Below are 24,104 nucleotides of genomic sequence, written 5' to 3'. Positions count from 1 at the left end.
GTAACATCGGAGTTAAACAAGGTTGCCCCCTCTCCCCTACTCTATTTGGCATTTACATCGATAAGCTCGAAGGTTATTTAGAAGAAGCAGGATGTGGTGGCACAATCTTAGCTGGGATAGTCATTATCCTTCTTCTCTATGCTGACGATATTGTTCTTTTGGCAAGGTGCCCTTCTGATCTTGATAAGCAACTCAAGCTTCTTAAGGATTTCTGCTCTACCATGGGTATGACTGTTAACACAGACAAAACAAAAGTTATGATTATCAAATCTAAGAAGGAAACTTGCGCTAATTTTACGTATGACAATAATAACTTGGAGGAAGTGTATTCTTACAAGTACCTAGGAATTGATATCCATCACAAGCTCAACTGGAACCATAGCATTGAGAAAAGGATCAATGGGGGATGGAAAGCTTATTTTGGTCTTGAAAATAATTGTAAAACAGCAAACCTCGTAATGTGGGATAAAAAGAAGTTCCTCTTTGAAACTTTAGCCACTCCTGTTATCTTATATGGCTGTGAAGTTTGGGGCTGCAGCATCTCTAGAGAATCATGGAGGAAGATTGAGCAAATCCAGAAGCGTTTTATAACTTATAACCTGAAAATTAAAAGTAATACACCCTATCCTATTCTCCTTATAGAAGCAGGTCTTTCTTCTATTGAGAGCCTAGCTATGCTCAGGTTTCTGATGTACAAGCACAAGCTCAATAACATAGACAATCATAGACTTCCTAAGCTAGCTTTAAATTCCAGCCAAAATCACCTAAGGCTTAACCGAGGATGGCATAAGGACACAAGGGCCTGGTTAAACTATTGGGAGATCAATGAGAATGATGCTTTGCAAAACATAAATAACATTAAAGATATTGTTACTTCTAAGTTCAAAGAAAAATTGTGGTGTGAGAAATATTTAGCGTCTAAAAGAAAATTAAGTTATTATAAGAAGGTCATCAACCCCACCCTTGAAGATCAAAAGTATCTCTCTATTCTAACTAGCTCAAAAAAGAAAATTAATATAGCAAAGATTAGAACGAATTCTCATGAGCTCCATAGTGAAACTGGCCGCTGGGCAGTTCCTAAAACGCCATGGATGGAAAGGATCTGCCATATTTGTGAGAATAGGAGCATCGAGGATGAAAACCACTTCCTCTTAGAGTGCCCTGCATACAACCACATTAGATCTCAATTTCACAACCTTTGTTACAATACTGACCTTCCTAGCCTTTTACAATGCCAAAATTATAGTGAACTCGGGAGGCTTCTCTCCAAGCTTTTTGAGCATAGGAATAAAATCTTAAATCAAAATAAATAATTTGTCTTTTTAGGTCCGATAGATCATTATTTGGTCTCAGCAGACGTTAACCATCATCATCATCATCATATATATATATATTGGATTAAAAAAAACCTATATTTTCAATTTAAAAAATAAAAAATAAAAAAATGTATTTATGATTTAAAAAATTAAAAAAAAAAAAAAAAAAAACATTTTTTTTAAATATATATTAGTGATTAAAAAAAAAAGAAAAAACGTTTAAATTTTTTTTAAAAACATATATTTTTCATTTAAAAAAAAATTTGTGCCTCGCCCGGCCTGCGGGATGTTTTTTTTCTTTAAATGAAAAATATATGTTTTTTTTTAAATGTTTTTTATTTTTAAAAACCGATAATTTTTTTTTTAATTTTTTTTTTTAATCGTAAATATATGTCTTTAACAAAATTTCAAATGTTTTTTTTAAATCCAAAATATCTATATTTTTTAAAATTTTAAATGCTTTTAGGTTTTTATATATATATATATATATAGTTTTTCGGTTTTTTTATTTTTATTTTTTTAATTTGAGTATATTTTGGGTTTTTTAGGTTTTTTCTTTTAAATGTTTTTAATCTTAATTTTAATATTTTTTTTTGGTTAATTTTCTATTTATTTTTTTAATCTATTTTGCTTTTAATTTTTTATTTTATTTTAATTTTTTATTAATGCTTTTTAAAAATTTTCTATTTTTATTTACTTAATTTTATAGTTTTTTTGTCCAATTTTTTTTTTGATGTTTTACTAAAAAAAAATTTTAACACTTTTTTTTAATATGTTTTTCTGATTATTTATTTCTTTATATTTTTTTATTTTGTTTTTAGTTTTTTTATTTTTATCTTTTATGTGTTAATTTTTTTTTAACATTTTTATGATTGATTTTTTTTTGTTATAGATATATATATATATATATATATATATATATATATATATATATATATATATATATATATATATATATATATATATATATATATATTTATGTTTTTTTTAATGTTATGTTTTTTCTTAATATATATTTTTATTTACATTTATTTTTATTTTTTATTTTTTATTTTTCATTGTTTTTATTTTTAATTTTATGTTTTCATTATTCTTTTGAAATTTTAATGTTTTTCGAAGTCATGATAAAACCTTTTACACCATTATTTCAAAATGTTGAAAATTTACCGTAGAAAAAAAAAAGTGTTATTCCAGCGTCAACACGTTTCATTTTGAAGGTGTTTTTTGATCAATTTTGGCACAAAAAATTGGTTTTCACTACCATTTTTAAAACATGTTGAAAATTGACCCTTAAAAAAAAAAAGTGTTATTCCAGAATCAACACTTTTCGTTTTTAACACTGTTTTTCATGTTTTTTGGGGGTTTTTTGGCTAGAGTTCCCATTTTGAGTTTATAGTTCCCGTTTCAAAGTTTACATTGTTCAAACAAAAAAATGGTAGTTGGCAAGGCTATTGTATAATAATATTTAGTAATGTCATAGTACAGTTGTAATCAATGGAGAACTTGTTCACAAACAAGTAAATATTTGGTTAAAATCTTTGACTCTTTCTTTGTCCCCCATTTTCAGGTTCCCAAGTTATTTTAGTAACATGGAAGGAGTTTTATCGTCAACAATTTTTTCCAAAAACAACTTCTTAAAATCCCTCCAACTACAAATTGAATTGGTCATAAGACTGTGGTACCATACAAACGCTCTACCTTCTAAAATGTACGGAAAGTGTCTACAAGCAACATCATCAAAACGTACCTCAAGCATTCGTAAATGCATGTAGAAATTGTCAATATGGTCTTCTTCTTTAGTCTTCTTATTGGGATCGAATTTTGACAACAACTTTTCTAGATGTTTTGGCATGTGATGAAGATTATTTAGAAGAGTGAGTGGCACTTGGGCCATCTAATCCAAGTCTGCATCAGTCGTTTCTTTGTCTCCTTCCTCCTCCTCTTCTTCCAAGTTTGAAGAGGCTTCTCTTTCAACGTTAAAGAATGCATTATAGTCAGTATGTTCCTTGTTAGAAAACTGAAAATCTTCCCCTTCGTTGTCCAAATTCTCCTCAACAGGTGGAAGTTCCCCTTGGTGATTTGTTCTTTCCGTAGGAAACTAACTCCATCGAAGAAACTAATAAGCTATTGGGAGTTGTTTCTTTCTTTATAGGATCATGAGGTAGAATAACAACAATAGGGATTAAACCAAGAGCTCTCACAAATTAACAAGTAATAGGTCGGATCATTCGAAACTGATTATAAGTAACCTCAAATTCTTGTCCCAAACTAGGATGAGAAGTCTCCTCTTTCGCACAAGTATGAATTGGAGTGGAAATGGGAATGTTCCTACCTTGTGCAGATCTTTTCTTTTTAAGATGTGGTGAGTTATTAACCATAAAAATGTGGTTTCCCTCCTTCTAGCACCAAAATGTTGATGGTGCTGGAATTTGCTAACATGTAATGGGGTATCCCCGATGAAAAGTCCCAATTAGAATTCACATCATTTGGTATAAGAGCCCTTCCAGAAATAAAGCTCAATTGCCATTTTTCTTAGAGATTTGCCTCGGCTGGGATGGTCAGCACAAGAGAGTAAACTACATGTACTTTTGAATGAACAAGTGAGCATGCCTTGAGAAATGTTCAATCGTAGAATGATACACAATTATATATATATATATATATGAAAAAATTGTTAACTCACCAGTGAAATAGTTCACATAGTAGTAACGATCATTAAAACAAGTACAACACAACTTCAACAAGATAAGCACCAAAGCCACCAAAATAGTTCAATTTCTTGAGTACAAATGAAAACAATATATATCACAAACATTCAAAGAATAATCTTACAACATTTATGACATATACATGAAAGTGTGTTGACTTAATGAGCTTCAAGTATTAAGTGAAAGTTCCAAGATACATCGATACAATGAACACTACTAGCTCCAATAGTGGAGTGTTAGGGCTACCTCTTTATCCTCAAAAGAACTATCTTCCTCTATAATGCCTGGTTAGAGGAGCCAAGGTGAAAATTCATTTGCTTGAGCTATGAAGGTGTATATATAATAAATGATGTGACTCTTGGACTCCACTCATGACTCTTGAGATTCCATCTTACTTTTTGAATTTCCATGAGACTCTTTGTCGTCTACATGACTTTTCACATTCTATGGGTGACTCTTGGACTTCCAATTTACATTATATTTCTCATATTATTAAAACTTACATAATTACATCCATAAATGATGTGGCAAATGATGACTCATATGACACCTTGACAAGACATGACATTGATGACATGGACTTAATGATGATGTGGAAATATCAAGCCACTCTTTCTGCTACTATCTTTGTGTCTTCTTGAATGATGGTACATGCTCTTTCGCTTCCTCCTCCATAAGGCTTAAAGGTAGGGATTCTTCACTATTATCATGATATTAAGTTGTTGCTGCAATATACTGTCCCTTTACCTTCTCATTCAATGATCAACTTGTTTTTTCATCTTCATAAGTGTCTTCTAGTATAGTTTGGTTCTCCTTTTCCTCGATCATCATCCTATCATGTGAAGATGTAGCACTTGTAACTGGAAATCACTCATGACAAGACAACATCAGCCCAAACAAATCCTAGTCTAACATGCTTCATGAAAATCATTGATGGAGCTGCAAATGGGTATTGGACAGGGAGGAAGGCTGAGGGATTGCATAGTGCATAGTTCTAGAGGCTAGGAGTGGATCACTAGGGCTTGTGCCAATGCACAATTATAGAGGCCTAGGCAGGGAGACTATACAGTTGAGGAGCTTGGTGAGACATACTTTCCCACCAAGACTGCACAATGAATAGTGTAGAAGATAGAGAGGTCAGGGATTGCGCAGTTGCAGAAATCAGGAAGGCAGGGATGTTTCTTGCCACTATGCAATGCACAAAAGGAGACTGACAGGGAGGCTTGATTGCATAGTCATTGAGTTCAAGAGGCCGGGATTGAGCATTGTGATTAAATAATGTGCATTCCTTTGAGGCACGAACTACGCATTTCACATTTATAGGAGGCAAGGGGACACACTTGAGGCTTTCTATTGCACAATGCATAGTTCAAGAAGGTAGAGTGAGCTCAAGTTGGTCGGGTAGAAAATCTTCCAGAATTTGGCTAAGTGTGGGATCATTAAAGCATATATGAAACTAAGGTAAGATGTGAACATGATCAGACACTCAGAAAATTTGATGACACAAAATTAAACACTCAACACTTAGAAACAACATTATCTCGTTAATGCAATGACAAGAAAACATACTCCTCCAAGTGTGACACTTAGGGTATACTTTGTGACTATAGTGACGACACTTGTGCGACATTGCATGAAACTTTAGGAATGGGTCTAATGTATGTATGTATGATAAATAGTACCCATCAACACCAAAGTTGCCCCTTGAAATGAACCATAACTTTGCTTTTGCAATGTGCGACACTTCCCATGCCAAAAGATGACACTTGAGTTTTCTTCACAAATGGAGTAGAAAACTTAGAGAATATACATGGGATGACTCTTACTACTAGAAAAGACAACTTCCAAGGTCAAAGTAGGCTTTGAAATTTTCATGCAAGCTAAAATTTTGGAGGATGTATGGTAGAAATGACAATAAATACATATTCAAATGAGTACAAAAATTATGAGGACTAAAACTAACATTTTCAATAGAAACTAATGTCTCATTGATAAATGGAACCATTTGTATAAGCCTAATGAAGGGATTGGCCTATAGGAATGATGGTAGTTATCCGATTAAATGGAAATGAGCTATGCAAATTTTATGGTGTTGTATGTGCAAAATTTATTATATGTAATTCTCTTATTGGTCTTGCGATGAATGCTCCTTTTATCCTTGAACATTAGTGGGGATTCTTGGTTAATATACAACCCAAAATATTTCAAGTAGTGACCTTGGAGTGCTAGCATTCCATGGGATCCTTTGACTTACTACATAGAGGCAAGCCATTTAGTCTTTCCTATATTGGGAAAATTAATCCTAAAATTTGAAACCCATTAAATTTATAAGGAATATTATGAGATATTAATCTTCATAGAAAATTTGAAATTGAACTCAATTATACTCATATATGAAATACAAGTCCCCTTTGAATACCCGAGTTTGAATGATATTTATGAGCTATCAATTCAATAATTTGAATCTTGGGCCAAAGCTAATGTGGACAAATTTGTACGATAAATAAGGCCAACATTATATATATATATAGCGAGAGAGAGAGAGAGAGAGAGAGAGAAAGAGAGAGAATTAATTACATGCATTTCCTACCTCATGGTGAAATTCAAGCCATTATTGGCCATGAAGGAAATAATTATTGTATGAGTACATGAAATTTCCATATGATCACTCCTTGATCATGTTATTTTTCCATATACATACCTTTTAATTTACAGGGTATTAACATTTACACTAATAGTAGTCCTCACAATCAAGCCATGTACTTGTTAGAAATAGAATAAAATGATATTTGGTTTAATATGTGAATGTGAGTAAGGTGAATCTTGGTGAGCCTAGTATGATGAGACTCTTAGGACTACTATTAGGGAATTGTTACCTACAACCTTCTTTTTACCACTTCCTTGAATGCATGGAAATGTAACCACTTTAGGGATTAAATTCTTTGAGTGAATGAAAAAGCTCAAATTTGAGGTCATTCCAATATTTCATTGCAACTCTCTTGTAGGCTTGTTGGAAATACATTTCCAATAACCTAAAATTTCTATCGTCATCCCTCTCTAGTTAATAATTTAGTAAGGCATAGCAATGAAGTGGAACATTATCATTTGAATGATGTATTTTAGCATTGTCGTGAGTTTCTATAGGTGTTATTATAATACCAATTATGATTTTGATTATGATTTTGAATAGGTTTTACATTGTTTCTAGTTGTGTTCCATTCAATGTATTCAATATCAAATATTGGGATCTTTTAATTATATTACAAGGTTCCTGGGAAGTTGGATCAACTTTATTTTTACTTCTCTTCTCCATAAGTCAATTCGGTCCTTTTCCATGCTTGATACTTAGTCTACCTTTGGGTCTAAGAGAAAGTCTCCAAGACCATTGCAATTTGGTGGAGCCCTAATACCCATGCTCTCTTCTAGTGAGTAAAAAGGAATATCTTCCAATATATTCAATTAAATTCCATATTATCATTGCAAAACAGGATCCATAGAATCTAGCAATGAAAAATATGATTTTTCCTATGCATATAATCATGAATTATTCTAGGATTTTTCCTATACAATGAATCATGAATAAGTCACATCTTCCATTTGATTTATCACTGGTAACATCATAATGATATATATGCACCTCCTACTTTTACAATGAATCCAATATAGAAGAATAGATGAGATGATCCTTAGACTAAGTCTCCTTTATATGTATATTGGAGACAACAAGTACGATTATAACGAAAGGTTATGGTCTACATAACAATATAACAATAGAAATATAATAACTCAATATATAGGGACTAACAAGGAGTTTTATGTGCTTAACAAGCACCTCCCCTTCAAACAAATGTTGTCCTCAACACTTGACTAAGTGCAGGTGTTTCTGCATGAATAACTCTTCTTCCCATGTTGCCTCTTCCACTGGTAGGTTCTTCCATTTGATGAGGTGCTTAGTAATTTCTTGATTTCATAGCTATTTAATCCTAATTTCAAGGGCTTTTTTTGTTTTCCAGTATGATTTTCTATTTTTCATTAATCTCTGGTAAAATAGTTTGGACTAGGATCTTGTCATTGATTGCCTCCTTTTTGAAAGAAACATGGAAGGCTAGATGTACATGTGAAGATGAAGGCAACTCCAGTTTGTATGCTATACTTCCAATCCTTTGGAACATCTTATAGGGGACATAATACCTAAGTGCTAATTTATTGTCCTTATTTTTTTGTGAGAGGGACATATTTTTATGGTTGCATCCTCAAAATTACCCAATCCACCACTTCAAATTAGCTTTCACTATGATGTTGATCTACTTGTTTTATCCTATTTTGTGCTATAACAAAGTTGTCCTTCAATAGTTTGAGAACCTCTTATTAATGAACTATGTGGTCTTCCATTGCTTAAACCTTTATATTCCCTTTTAATGGTGATGTGATGGATGGAGGATTATATCAATAAAGCGCCATAAATGGGGGCATTTTTCATGAATTATGCAAGGATGTTTTGTACCACCATTCTTCCAAGGTTGAATTACTTGACCCATTGTGTTGATTCATTATATGAAAAACAACAAAGTTATCCTTATAAACATTTATTCACAATCTCAACTTTTCCATAAGATTTGAGGATTATAAGATGGCCTACGAGCTAGTTCGGTACCGAAATAAGAAAATAATTCAGTCTATTTTTTTGAAGGAAATTTGGATCTCTATCACTTATAATAACATTTTGGATTCCATGTATATGTTGGACTATTTCCATGAATGTTGTTGCCACTGTACTTTCTTTAAAAGGATAAGAGAGAAAAAATGGGCATATTTTGTTAGTTGATCTATTACAACCATAAAGACATTCTTTCCTTTAGATTCAAGGGTAAATTTATGATAAATCCATTGAAACGTTTTCCCAACATTAAATTGGTATAGGTAATGATTTCAGGAGATCTATGCTCTTTATTGTCTCTCCCTTATTTTGTTGGTAGTCCACACAATCCACCACAAAATTTTGAACATTACTTTTAATACCTTCCCAAAAAAGAATCATTCTTGAAAATGTGGTAATTTTTCAAGAACACTAAATGTCCTCCTATAAGAGAAATGTGCAATGCTAAAACGACCTTTTGTTTGAGATGAAAATTCTTACATAATTATAGGGGAATCATAACACTGCAAAATATCATTTTTCCAAACAAATTTATCTAATGCTCTTGAGTCCTCTTATATTTTTTGAATGATATTGCACATCTTCTAATATTTTTTCCATTCTATCCTTGCTTCTTCAACCCAATCAAATTGAAAAATGGAAATAACACATGCTAAACCCTTTATTTCTTCTTCTTTCCTTGAAACTACAACTACCACCACATTTTATTTTCCTTTTTTTATACAATTTCAAAATCATAACGTAGCATCTTTGTAAGCCATTTTTATTTCTCTTCTAAAGATATTGTTTCTCAGATAAGTACTTCAAACTATCATGATCTATTTTTACTTTGATGTGCCTTCTTGTTAGGTAAGGGCAACATTTTTTACCTGCATGTATTTTGGACAACATTTATTTCTCATAAATTAGTTTGAGTAAATTCTTTCCATTAAGTTGGTCACTTTCAAAGGCAAGGGGCCTTTATTCTTGCATTAAAACTACACCATTGCCATGGCCTGACGCGTCACACTCCACAACAAATATTTTTGTGAAGTTAGGTCTATCCAGGATAGGAGTTATACACATAACCTCCTTAATTATTTCAAAGGATTTGGTTGCTTTTTGAGTCTAAGGAAATGATTCTTTCTTTAATAATGATAATAGAGGTGATACTATTTGACCATAATTCTTGACACACTCCTGTCAATCTAAGAGTTCTCTAATTTTCTTCAATATTTTTGGGATTGATTATTCCATGATAGTTTTAAGTAAATTAGGGTCCACTTTGACACCTTCATGAGATACAATATAACCCAAGTATTCCACTTGTTGGACCCAAAGAGCACACTTGGAAGAATATGCATACAATTGTTTCTCTTCTAATAGTTTTACAATCTTTTCAACATGTTGTAAATGTTATTCCAATATTTTCTATAGATTAGTATCCATAAAAAATACAAACACAAATTTTCTAAAGAAGGGGTTGAAAATAGAACTAATCAAGCTTTGAAATGTTGAAGGTGCATTAGTAAGTCTAAAAGGAATAACCAAAAAATCATAATTGCCTTCATGTATTGTAAGGGCTATTTTTGGAATGTATTCTTGCCTAATTCTCGTTTGATGATATCTTGAACAAAGATCCAACTTAGTAAAGAAAAATGCTCCATGCAAATTGATCTAATAATTCATCAATGGTAGGAATAGGAAACTTATATTTGATAGCCATTTTGTTGAGTTATCTATAATCTGAACACATACACCATGAACCATCCGTTGTTGTAGCCATCACCATTGATGAAGAGAAATCACTTTGACTAGGTTGAATGATCTCCAACTCTATGGTTTATTGAATTATAAATTAAATCTCACTCTTTCATTTATATGGATACTTGTAGGGAAAACCTTAAGGATGTGATATTTACCATTCAGTTTATAATGGAGGAAAATATTGTATTCCATGTCCATGTAGGTGAATCATTAACAAAAAATTTCATGGAAAAGTATACAAACTTTACGAATAATTCCTTGTTGAAAAAAATTAAGCAAAAAATTTCTAAATAAATTATTTTACATTGGATAAACATTTATGATCGACGTTTCTTGTTTTGGGTAAATATTGTCGCTACTAATTTTATTTATATTATATATAATATGCATATTCTATTGTAATTTGCTTCTTATATGAGTGTTTATCATTACAATATTACATGTGAACATTCCAATGGAAAATATCAATATAGGTTTGGACACCCATGGACATTACCATGAATAATGTTATGAAGTAATCAAATTTCAAAACAATATCCCAACAAGACTCCTAATTGGAGCACTAATGGCAACATATTGTTTTGATGAACTTACACATAAATAGTGATATGAAATATACCTTTATAGCACACTACTTTTAGAGTAATGTCAAAATGGATAAAGAGATGGGGATCTCATTCAATCCATTTTTTGGCAGGGAAAATGTATTCATTTATAAACTCTTAGCAAATTGTATACAAAATTACATTAAAATAAGGCAAGTGCATTATTTGGTTGAGTCATCATAAAAACATTATATTAAATTTTCTCACTATAACTAACATTTCCTTAAATATTTTGTATCAAGCCAAATAAAGGAGGTTGTCACTTCTAATACAAAATTCCAGATGAAATTAGCATGGGCTATTTTGTAATAAACTTGAAATTGAGGGTCAAACTTCTTGTATATTATTTATTCACATCAATCCTAATAATATCCTATCATTCATACTTAAAACTCTAATGGATTATGATCTCCTTTTTCTCAATTCATAATGTTCTCACCCATTTTTTAGTTTCTCTCTTTTCATCATCTGAACTTTCCGTGCTAAACTGATTCATTCTTTAAATATTTGGCATTCATTTAAACATGGATAGACACCATTACCTTCCTTGTAATATAATTGATATGGATGAAAATGGAAAATGTAAGGATTACCAAAGCTACCAAAACTCTAAAATTTAACAACTATGGTTTTCATAACATTATAACACTAACATCTCTTTATACATTTTGAGATAATTTGACATCCCAAATTTAGGAAATGTATTTAATGAGTTATTAATAGATTGGTCATTACTCTTTCATTTGAGCATTATCTTTCTTAATATAGATTCCTTCTTGAATAGATTTCAATGATATTATAGAGGTTGGTACTATTCATTTAAATAATTTCTTTGAGTAATATCTTACAATAAATATATTTGAGATAAGTCAAATGGAAACTTACCTTTATAGATTAGTGAACCATACTCATAATACATATTTTATGAAGGAGATCAAAATGGATAAATTTGAAGGGTTATATATGAAAATATGAGGACCAAATGATTAATCTTTTAAATTCTATGAAGATTATTTTGAATTGAGGAAATGGAATTAATTAATTAATAATGGCAATAATTTTTCAAGTAGTAATCTAAGTAAAATAACATTTTTTGTTCAAACAAAATCAATTCAATGCAAGACTATAATAAAAGTATGAAACTTGGTTTAAAGTCCATAAAATTAAACATACATAACTTGAAAAAATGCATGTAACCACAAGCTATATACAAAACTTGTAATTTAGGAAAATATTGTAGCTACAATCATAATATTATATTATGGTAAGAAATATATATATATATATATATATATATATATAGATAGATAGATATATATGCATAATTAAGCCAGATATACATGTTTTTGCTTATGGATTAACACCCAAAAATGATAGATACATAACAAAGGAAACAAATGCACTTTCAAAGTTGTAATGAATATCATTTAATACTTAGCACCTGTACTAGAAAGTGCAATACCATAAGAAAAATATAAAACCTTAAATTAAAATTCATTTCTAACTATATATTTCGCCATTTAAGTTGCCTCCAACACACTTTGGTATATTCCTTCTAACATGTAGTAAAATCATTAAAATAACAGAAAATTGTAAATTGAAAAGACATATATAACCACAATTTATATAAAACTTATAATCTGAGAAAACAAAAGTCATATAATATATTAATGCATGCAATAAGGAAAGATTGCTCAAAATATATATACTGTTATCTTCTTACTATACCAATCCCTATAATAGTTATAACCAAATATACAATATACATGTACCTTCAAATGCAATATTACAATATTATAGATAATAAAGGAAAATACCCTTCAATATGTTTTATAACAAAAAGTCCTTACTAACCTACCTATAATTATTAGAGGTTTTACTACATAAGTGATCAACGTATGAGCCACATGCTAAAATCATTTCTTATTCAAGTAAAATCATTGATATATTAAATTATTAATACAAATCCATTATTTATATCCATTAAAATAATAAAATTCCATATAAATATATTTTTCCCGATATTTATCTAGAAAACTTAAAATAAGAAATCCATCTACATTACCTAATTAGGTTTGTTCCTATATAAATCTAATTAGAAATAACATAATTTGTAAATAGAATTAGTTCAATGTAGTGTTATAACAAAAATACAAAACCCAAAATTAAAATGCATTTCTCACTATATATCATGCCATTTAAAGTATATATTTAATTATAAATTATTTCTCTTGACTAAAAGTTATAAATGTTCATACAAGTTCATTTTTCAAGATACTTATTTAGAAACCTTAATAATTTTTCATAACCTTTATGATGCCATTCTAAAATTTCCTAATTTATTATTAAATGGTTCACATGGAACAAAATATATATTTTTATGCATTGAAACTTAAAATAAAATGATTATGTGCATACCTATTATATCATGGATTTCAACATGAAGAGCGACATAAACACATACAAGATAACTTCATTCTCCATAGCCATTATCACCACTTGAGACATCCTACAATGGATTATACCAACCCTTTAAGTAAGTTTCAACACATCAAATTTCACGGGTGAATACCATGGTCTTGAAAACTATATATGGTTTAACCTTAAATGACCTTGATCACAAAAAATACCATGGACCACCCGACTATACAATGAGTTTGAAAACTATCTATGGTGAGAAGTTTTCCTCTTTGCTTGAAACTAGGAAAATAAGATTCCTTATGTGATAATGTTGTGGCTATTTAAACCCAAAAATAATAAGAGAGTTTTGAAAGTAGGCAAATATGATTCCTTATGAGATAAATGTTGTGGCTATTTGTACTAAAAAATAATAATAGGGTTTTGAAATAAGGTGAAACATGAGATATTTCAATAATATAAAATATTCACCAACTTCAAAATATTATTTTAAAAATTCATCTTTTGGCTATATTTTGCCCCTAAAAATAAACTTGGATACTTAAAATGCCTAATGTTATGTGGTACACTTCTAGGTTGCAAATGAATAACATAGTCATAATCTTGAGAAAGTGTATGATCCTTAGGCATATCTCCAAATACCTTGTAATGATTGTTGATAAATTTTTGAAGAACCAATGGAGTAGAGGATATAGATGTTTGAACATATAATGAGCACAATTGTATAATTACACCACAGTGTCCCTTGTTGAGTAATTTTTCCATGTTAGAACGCACTCCCTTGGATACCCTTGAGCTCAATTTCTTTTCCTTCGAAGGAAAATATCATGAAAAGTTATTAAAAATTAAGGGCCATTATTCCTAATGATTATAACCATTGAACCATAATACAATATCATCACCACCCATTTTGATTGTGATAATGGGGTTATCCAATAAGTACTCCCCCATATTCAAATTAATATTATGGCACTTCCATAAACATTAAGGTACCTCTATTTACAATCATTACTTGGAATTATAGTGTAGGAATTATAAATCAATGAGGAGTTTTGCTAATTCGCAATTGATAAATTTACGGGAACTACCTAAATCAATCAACACTATTACCTTTTTCTTTTTGATATATCATTCTATATTGATGTTTTTTGGAATACCGATGTCAGACAAATTATGTAGACAAGATATTTTTGGAGCAATCACTTATAACTCTAGCTCTTGTGGTGGTTCCAATTATTATTCTTCTTCCTCATCATAGTTTAAGTAGAATAACTTCTTCTCACTACATTTATGCCCCTTATTGTACTTGTTATCATAATTGAAACATAGTCCCTTTTCTCTTCCTTCATCCATTTGTTGAGGTGTCAACCTTGTTGATTAAGTGAGGTTAGGAGGGGGACCATGATGTTCTCTATAGAATAGGTCTAGGTCCAAACAAATCCCATGCATAATATCCATGATCCATTTTCCCATCGTAGCACTAGATGGTAATCTTATTCAATTTAGTTTACCATATACACAATATTCATAGAAATTAAAAATCAAAACAATCAATTATAGCTTCAACCATACCATTATTACTCAAAGAACAAAGGCCCTCTCTCTGATATGTCCCATTCTCTAATGCTAGAGCATTGTCTTCCCTATAAGAAGATTACAAGTTTTGTCAATTTCATTCTTAGGAACAATGGAAATATTACACAAATCAATAACAGTGTTTCCCAACAACTAGTATAAAGTTCTAATCTAAACTCCCAAAAATGAAACTAATGCTCGTTGAACCATATTGTATGTATCATTCTCAAATATCATCTACACGCCTACATCACTCATCTTACTCACATATATTCGGTTTCTAACCAATCCTAAAATACACAAAACACTGAGAATGATCATTAGAGAATTTTTGAGGTAAAAAATGGACCTCAAAAAAAAAAGTATAAACAACATCAACTTTATAAGAACCAATAGGATTCAATATGATGATGTCAACCATGGGGAGTGATTCACCATTTTTAGAGTAAGAAAAGTAAAAAGATTACAAAATAAAAAAACAACTCTTCAAATCGTAGTTTTAACTCATCTCCCTATTGTTTTACTCAAATTTAGAGTGGTAGCACTCGTTGGATGTGGAATTTAATTCCTAATCCAAAGAGTACACATGTTGAATACATTATATGGACCTTGCTACACGAAAAATGATAAATACATGAAAAAACGTGATTGCAATAATGTTTTTTCATGTATTTCTCATTTTTCATGTAGCAAGGTCCATATAATGTATTCAACATGGGTACTCTTTGGATTAGGAATTAAATTCCACATCCTACGAGTGCTCCCGCTCTAAATTTGAGTAAAACAGAAGGGAGATAAGTTGAAAAAATAGTTTTTTCTTTTTTTTCTCTCTAAATTTTGATGATGTAATCTAATATTATTTTATTATTTCCATTATTATTTTACAATATTCCTTAGGAGGCCCATTTTAGACCTCAAAATTTCTCTAATGATTAACTATTTCATATTTACGCAACAATTGGACCCTTCCATGTCCTATGGTTTTGGCTATCGAGCCATCTCTCAGACAAAAATTATTGCCATTATACTTTTCATATTCACAAAACCACTCCCTGAAAGAAGTCATGTGAAAAAATGCACCTAAGTTGATCAATCATACATCAATATTTGAATGTATATTTGTAGATGTCATGTACACATCCCCTCCTTCTAAGGATGCCTTCCCTTCGACGGAGCATCATCATATCCCTTGCTTTTATCAACAACATTTCCTATAACGACCACCTTTATCACATTTCCATCATTACTAATAGATTCTCTTGGAGATTTATATATACCCTATTAGTTTTGTAACATCAGAGAACTGTTCTAGTCTCCACTTTGGTCAGAGAGACTAGGAAACACTACATCTCCAAAACTCAAAAAAAAAAAAAAAATTAGAAGAAAACTCCTAGAGATGACTCAATTAAGTTAATTGATCAATAATTAAATATTTCCTAAGTCTAACTTAGGAAAAGTGATTAATTAACAATAATTAATTAAGAAATGTGAGAATTATCTAGAAACTCCCATGGATTGAGTTGGAGATGATCTTAGTCATTCATGGGGATCTAATCATGGTCATTGGTTCACCAACAAAATATTATAAGAATAACTCGATGGGTGGATGGAAAAAACACTTGAGGGGTCGAGTTCCTTAGTAGATTGAGCTATCCAGTTAGAGAAGTCATGCAAGGAAGAAGGGTTTGAGCCAAAAGGGAGGCAAAGACATAGAGGGAGTACCACTAGAGGCTATGCAGGAAGCTTCAATGAAGCAGTTCGATTTGGCTAAGCAAGGTGTCAAACGTCAGGAAAATTTTTCAGAGAGTTGGAGGATCGCTTCCAGTAGAAACAATAGGTGTAATGACTTGATCAGAGGAAGATTTAGGAAAGCACTATGCAGAGGCTTGCACAAGGTTTTTGAGGGCCAGATTTTCTGAGGCAAGTTGTGTCGGGATTTCTCATGGAGAGAGATAAAATTATCTCTAATAATTTTGGCCAATTTTTTTTCTTTTTTTCTTTTCTTTTCTTTTTTTTTTCTTTTTTTTTTCTTTTTTTTTTTTTCTTTTTTTTTTTTTTTTTCTGAGGATAGCTAGTTTGGCATCCAAATTGTACTCAAATTTTTGCCAATGCATAATAATAATAAAACTCTAATCTACTGCACTGATTTTCCCACATTGGTTTTTCCAAGGAAATTTGTTCAAAAATAACCGTGTAAATTTTATCATGCGTGTGTTATCATTTTCTCAATTTCCAGTTTATTTTTGCAATGTAATTTATTTGTGAAAAATTGTAGTGTGATTTATTCATTGTTTTCCATGGCAAATAATCTGCATAATCAATTAGTTTGAAGAATAAATTTCTATTTGCTACAATTGAAGGAAATTTCAGATGGTATTAAAGTGAATTTAACAGAGAAAGAGATCAATAGCGAAGAGGGAGAAATTTTATGGTTCAAATGTAGTTTGAGTGAATTTATTATAGGTCTACACAAATTTCCATCCGAAAATGAGAATTGTTGGGCAGAAGGGTTCGATTTCCAGTTGCAGGGGAAGGAACAGATCAAACAAGCTCTGTACCAGTTCTAGCAGGAAGTGGTGTTGCCAGGAAGCAATTCTAGTGAGCAGATCAAAAAAATAGTTGGATAGATCTGGGAACATTTGATTTGTAGCTAGACCAACAATAGCAGATCAATGCTGGGTGGAAGAGAAAATCACACAAAAAGGGATTTTTCTCAGAGGGTTTCTAGATTCAGTTTTCTGGGGTGAATCTGTGATTTCCAGTTGCAGGTGGTAGATGTAGCTAGTAGAACTGCACATTTCAAGAGGGAGTGTGAGTAGCAATAACAAGTAGCCAAGAAGGAAAGGGAGGAGATTCCTGTTTATTTCCCAGTTATGAGTTTTGTGAAAAATGTCCTTAACAAGACTTCAAGATTAGGATAGGCTAGACGGAGCCTCAAATTACTATATCTCAAAAGCCAGAATGTCTTTCCTACTAGATGAGCATGGTATGAAGACCTATACAGAAAGAGTTGTATTTGTACCTACAAACCCGCAACAACTAGAGAACTATAATAAATAGATGGCCAAGGCAAAGAAGTTGATCCTTGATGGAGTTCAAGATCATATAGTGTCACACTTAGCGGCAATAATATGACCAAAGAAATGTGGGATGTTTTTGCCATGCTTTTCCAGAATCCTTCCAAGAATAGGAAGATGTTCTTGAAGGAGAAGTTGAGGACCACCAAGATGCATAAGGGTGAAGGGGTCACTCCTTATATCACAAGAATTACGAGTGTTCGAGATGATTTTCCACAGTTGGAGAAGCACCTCAAGAGAATGATATAGTGCACACGACTCTCAATGGTTTCACCTCAAAATGGGAAACCTTCATCCAAGGTATCACTTGATGAGAGATCTACCAGGTTTTGATTAGTTGTGGGAAAATTTTACGCAAGAGGAGATGAGGCTTTCTCTAGTTGAGAGAAACATCAGTGGCTGTAGTAGCAAAGGACCAAAGGGTGTGAAGGAAGAGGAGAACCTAGTCCTTACATCAGAGGGGAAAGCAAAGAAAGGTCCCAGTCAAGGACAAGGCTCATAGGGAGGATAAATGCAAAAGAAGGTTATCTCGAAGACCAAATGCTTCAGGTATGGTGAGTTTGGTCACTAAAGTACCTAGTGTCCCAAGAGGAAGAAGGAAAATAAGGAGAAGCAGGAGCACGTAGAAGTTTTGGCTGAGAACAATAATTTATTTTGCAGGTTGAAGGATGAATTCACACTATATGAAGCTATACCTCCAAGAGATAAGTGGGGTGACATTGAACTTTAGTTACCAGAGTTGTAGATTTTTGGGTAGGTTCTAAGGAGGATAGCACTAGACAAGTGTTTCCTCTATTTAATTTCCATGATAATGGGTCTAGGATAGAATCTTGGAATCTATGATGCTACCAAACCAAGAATCTCAACAGAACTACTTTGCACAACAAAACAATATAAAGCATTAAATCACACATGCACAAGTATAGACTAATTTTTATAAAATATTGTACAAATATGTACAACAACCCAATCTTTGTTATATTAAACCAATTGAATAATAAAACAGTCTAGGGTTCCCAAAAAAGGAACACAAGTTACAATGACAATCTCGCTACAGTCTCTATGTCGTATCTCATCCCATCGGTCCTTCACTTTCGTTTTGCTCTCTAGATGCCCCTTAGTCCATCAAGAGACAACACACATAGTCTCTAGGAGCAATGCCACCTATCAATGATGCAAGTCACTTCTGCTACAATGAACACAGACTAATCCAATTTTCTCTTCTAGGATGGCCAACACCTGAGCTCCAATATGCCAATCTAGCAGTCACTTTCGCCCATCAAAGTGATGCACATTAGGCTCAATCCTTCACCCAAACTTCAATTGTCAATGTCACTTTATGATTGCTTGTCAAGGGCTACTTTGGGTAACCAACACACTTCCCTCCACTAGTCTAATGTCACCCAATCCTCCACTATGAAATATGCTCCTAGGATAGGCTTTCATCCACCAAGACAAGCCCTCCAAATGGCTACCAGGTTGCAACCAAAATTGAACCAAAATTGGTCAACACTTCACCCAACACAAGAAAAATATAGTTCCAAGTCTGATGTACAAATTTTATATGGTTGTATCCTAGTAAGGGCATGAATGTGAGCCATGTTAGCCCTACTACACACCCTCACAATACCTATTCTAGCTGCGACATTCTTGTACAAGTATCCTCTACCTCCACGCTGATGATATGTGAACTTATTGCCCTCAAATAGACCCATGCAACCCTCCAACAAGGTGTTTAAGGCATGCGTCCTACCTACATCTCATTCCCATGCTCATGACCTACATAAAATAGTGGAACCCATACACAAAATATGCCACAATGAACCTACGACTTACCTCTCCTTACTCAGCCTTCCTATAGGTTGAAACAACCCTTCAAATAGTCTTGAAAAGGCTCCCAAACAACCTTACCTCCTTCGTTGAAGTTCCTTCCTTCTTGTGTTCCAAACAAAGGTATCCTTTCTCCCTTAAATGAGATTCTTTTCTCTCCTTTGTTGTCTTGCGTTTCACCTTTGGATGTACTTCAAATGAACTCTCCTCATCTCCTTTTTATACATTAAAGGAGGGCTCCATTTGGACGTCAATATTTTCTTGAAAAGCTATCAACAAGCATTCCTCCACTAGGTGTACTTGTACAAAACCCAACAATGACCTTCAAAAATTATTATCTCATGATCTAGAGCTTTGATTTGAGTGATTCTTGATGCGTTGGATTTGCAACGCCATCCTCTATTACCTCAAATTTTCTCATGCCCTTATGACTCATGGTTTTGGCCTAACCCTAATGGGTACAAAACCACAACCTTGGGTTCCAATCCCACAAATGAATTTTTTGGCGCTTCACCCTCCAAACCCCAAACCCTAGGGCTTTGAGTCATCATCAACATCACTACTCCCAACACTTGCCCAACTCTTGGTGCTCACCACTCAAACAATCCATGTAGTATGAACTATGCCACTCTTGGAAGTATCGCTATCACTAGAAGCATCCTGCTTCTTCTTCTTCTCTTGTATCAATTTCCAATCCCTCCATGATTCCTTCTTAGCATATGTGGAAGCACGCTTGCTCCCCACTGACCACGCGCTCTTCTTAGGTTGTAAAGTATCCCTCTGAATCTACAATCTCCTACTAAAACTTGACTCCCTCTAAGCCTCTAGAACCTGGAACTTCTTCTTTGGAACCTGTACCTGTACCTCTGTAGCCTACACCTGCAACTGCTTCTCTGGAACCTGCACCTACTCCTTCTATTTCTTCTTCTTCTTCCCATGATCCATAAGCTTCCTCGTCAACCTGTATAGATCATGCTCTATAACTCCAAGCACAACACGTGCAGAGCTAGAGCCTCTAGGCCTAAGTATTTCCTTCCCATCTTGGAAAAAGAATTCAAACCCCTTATTCTCGATCATCGAGACAAATATCACACTATATTTGAGTCCTGCTATAAACAATACATATTGGACTCACATCACCTATCCTGTATCCATTCTGAATGGCACAACTCCTGATCCTTACATATTCTTCTGACTCTTGTCACCCAACACCATGTGAAACTTCGAGTCCCATTCAGCTAGAGTCTCGAAAACCTTCTATGATGTTGTCATATGTTTTGACACACCACTGCCCACATACCATCCATCCTCATTGATAGTACCCTATGAGAAATGAAAGATAATAGAAAAATCCTCCTCCTTCAATCTCCTAGTTGTGAAAATTTGGAGACCCAAATTTCTACTTCAGTGACTTATTAAATTTCTTCTATTTGTTAAATTACTGAACACATTATTTACTTCAGCTTACAGCAAATACCAAAACTAATACACTGTTGTATTCACCAATTTAAATTAAATGTGGAAACAAGAAACTAAACAAGAAAGAAATGCACAACACATGACATTGTTATTTGTTGACCAATGTCCCTAGAAAATCCCAATGCGAGAAAACTGATGCAGCAACTGAGGGTTTGTATTATTAAGTAGTAGTTTTCTGAATACAATCTTTGGATGACTTACTGGCTATCCAATATAGGGAATCTGACTGGAAGAAGATTAGTGAGAAATACCTCACACTATCATTGGAAATCTGACATTGATCCAAGCCCTAGATAGCTGGCCCCACGCTGCATCTACGCAGCTACTACGTCAACCTACGCATATCTGTGTCAACCTATCTGGGGACCTACGTCACCTATTCCTAGATCTTCTGTTGTCTAGAGTTTCATTCCTTTGTCTCTCTGGTCTCACACCGCGACTTCTAGCTCAAGAACTCGACTTCCCAGCTGAGTTTCAGACTCTCTCTGAATATTTACACTTCCTCTATGTGAGCTTACGCTGCCCAATGGCCTCTGTGATACCTCTTCTGGATCTCTCTCTACCTCCTCTACGATGTATTCCTGTATTAGGAAACTCTCCTACTAGAACTATCCTTTCCCCTCACTGCAAGAAATCACTTCGATCTTCTCTCTAGCAACTGTCGCACTGCCCTCTCTGAGAAATTCGATCTCTTGATCTCTCTCTGATGTTTTTTTCAAATGCCCATTGAAGTCCTTCATATAATCCTCCTATTGAGTAATCAACAACCCAAATTAGATTCTAATCAATGGATTATATCATTTGGACTTGATCTCCATCTTCTTCTAGAAGTTTCACCCTCAGTTTGATTAATACCCTTTAATTAAAAATAATTAATTATTTTAATCAAACTGTCTCCGGTTGGAATTTCCCAAAACTATTTTTGGGTATTTTGGAATACATGTTTCTTAGCCTCACTACAAAATTTTAGGCTTAAATCACATCTGATGCTACCATAAATCAACACTCCCTCTTAGTGAGGAATGCGCTCTAGTAATGCAACATGTTGAAGTATCACCCAGACTCTGTAACATCTCCCTCTGAGATGCTAATGTCTGACATCACTACCCATCAACTACTATGCAAATGTTGCATCTGTAATGTTGTTGACCCTGCCACTACCAATATTGCATATGTACTGGAACCTACATAAGTTATGCATATGTGCTGCTACTGGCATTGCCACTGCCATCACTGCATTTGCATTGCAACCTTCTCCAACTGCTTTTGCTACTACATTAACAATGGAAAAGAATCCAAAATTACTAAACATGTGTTCAACATGATGCATCTGTTGCTAGAGTTCTAACCGCTGCTAGTCTTTGCGCGAACCCTCTGAAGCCTTTGAGCTATTGCTGACTCTGCATTGTGCCAACTACACTGCTACCAATTATGCTCTGTGTTGTTGAGCCTCTGGTGCTCCTAGCCACTGCAACTGTCACTCCTGCACTCCTTTGCACCAACTAACACTGGTCCATCCTACTACTTCTGATCTGGGCTCATGTAGCAAGGTATTGATCCGAGAGGTGGACTCCTCAAGGATCTTGCCCATTTGCATTTCTTTCAAACTACAATACCAGATCATCCCACCTCTCCCCTAGAGTTATCTGGGAAACCATGGAAAACTCCTCCTCCTCAATCTTTGCAGATGAAACCTTCGAATTATGCTTCTCATCCTTGTCCTTCTTCTTGAGAGGACACTATTTAGCATAGTGACCAAATTCACAACACCGAAAGCACTTAAACTTCGAGACATCCTTCTTACACCTCCACTGATCCTACTACCCCTTGGATGTAAGGGCTCCATTTTTTCCTCCTCCTTGGGATTCATCCCACTACTGCTGCTCCTATCAATTTTGCACTTGACTAAGTCTCTCCTCATCTCTTCCTGCTTAAGAGAGGCCCACATTCCTTCCCAATCTGATAATCCCTCTGCGCCCAGGATGCTCTGGACAAATACTTTCCATTCTTCTGAAGCATAATTCATAGCCATTTCTGGGTATTGTGGAATAAATGTGTCTTAGCCTCACTACAAATTTTTAGGCTTAGAGCACATCCAATGTTACCATAAATCAACACTCACTCTTAGCAAGGAATGTGCTCTAGTAATGCAACTTGTTGAAGCATCAGTCAGACTCTCAAACATATCCCTCTGCGTTGCTAATGTCTGACATCACTGCCCATCAACTACTATGCAAATGTTGCATTTGTAATGCTACTGACCCTCCCACTGCCAACATTGCATCTGTATTGGAATCCTCATAAGTTTTGCATCTGTGCTGCTGCTGGCATTGCCACTACCAAGAGTACATATGCACTGCAACCTTCTCCAACATATGCTACTACTGCATCAAAAATGGAAAATCATCCAAAATTACTAAACATGTGTTCAACATGATGCATCTGTTACTGTAGTTCTAACTACTGCTAGTCTCTTCGCTGACCCTCTGAAGCCCTTGCGCTGTTGCTGACTCTCCATTGTGCCAACTACATTGCTGCCAATTATGCTTTGTGCTACTGAGCCTCTGGTGCTCCTAGCCATTTCAATTGTCACTCTTGCACTCCTCTGCACCAACTAACACTAGTCCATCTCGTTACTTCTGATCTGGGCTCTCATAATAAGGTATTCATCTGAGAGGTGTACTCCTCAAGGA

The sequence above is a fragment of the Pinus tabuliformis genome, chromosome 1_2 (genome assembly GCF_031772625.1).
Source record: "Pinus tabuliformis cultivar Carrire ecotype Pingquan chromosome 1_2, CPIR1, whole genome shotgun sequence".
Taxonomy (NCBI): Eukaryota; Viridiplantae; Streptophyta; class Pinopsida; order Pinales; family Pinaceae; genus Pinus; species Pinus tabuliformis.
Note: the sequence above shows the minus strand (reverse complement) of the source record.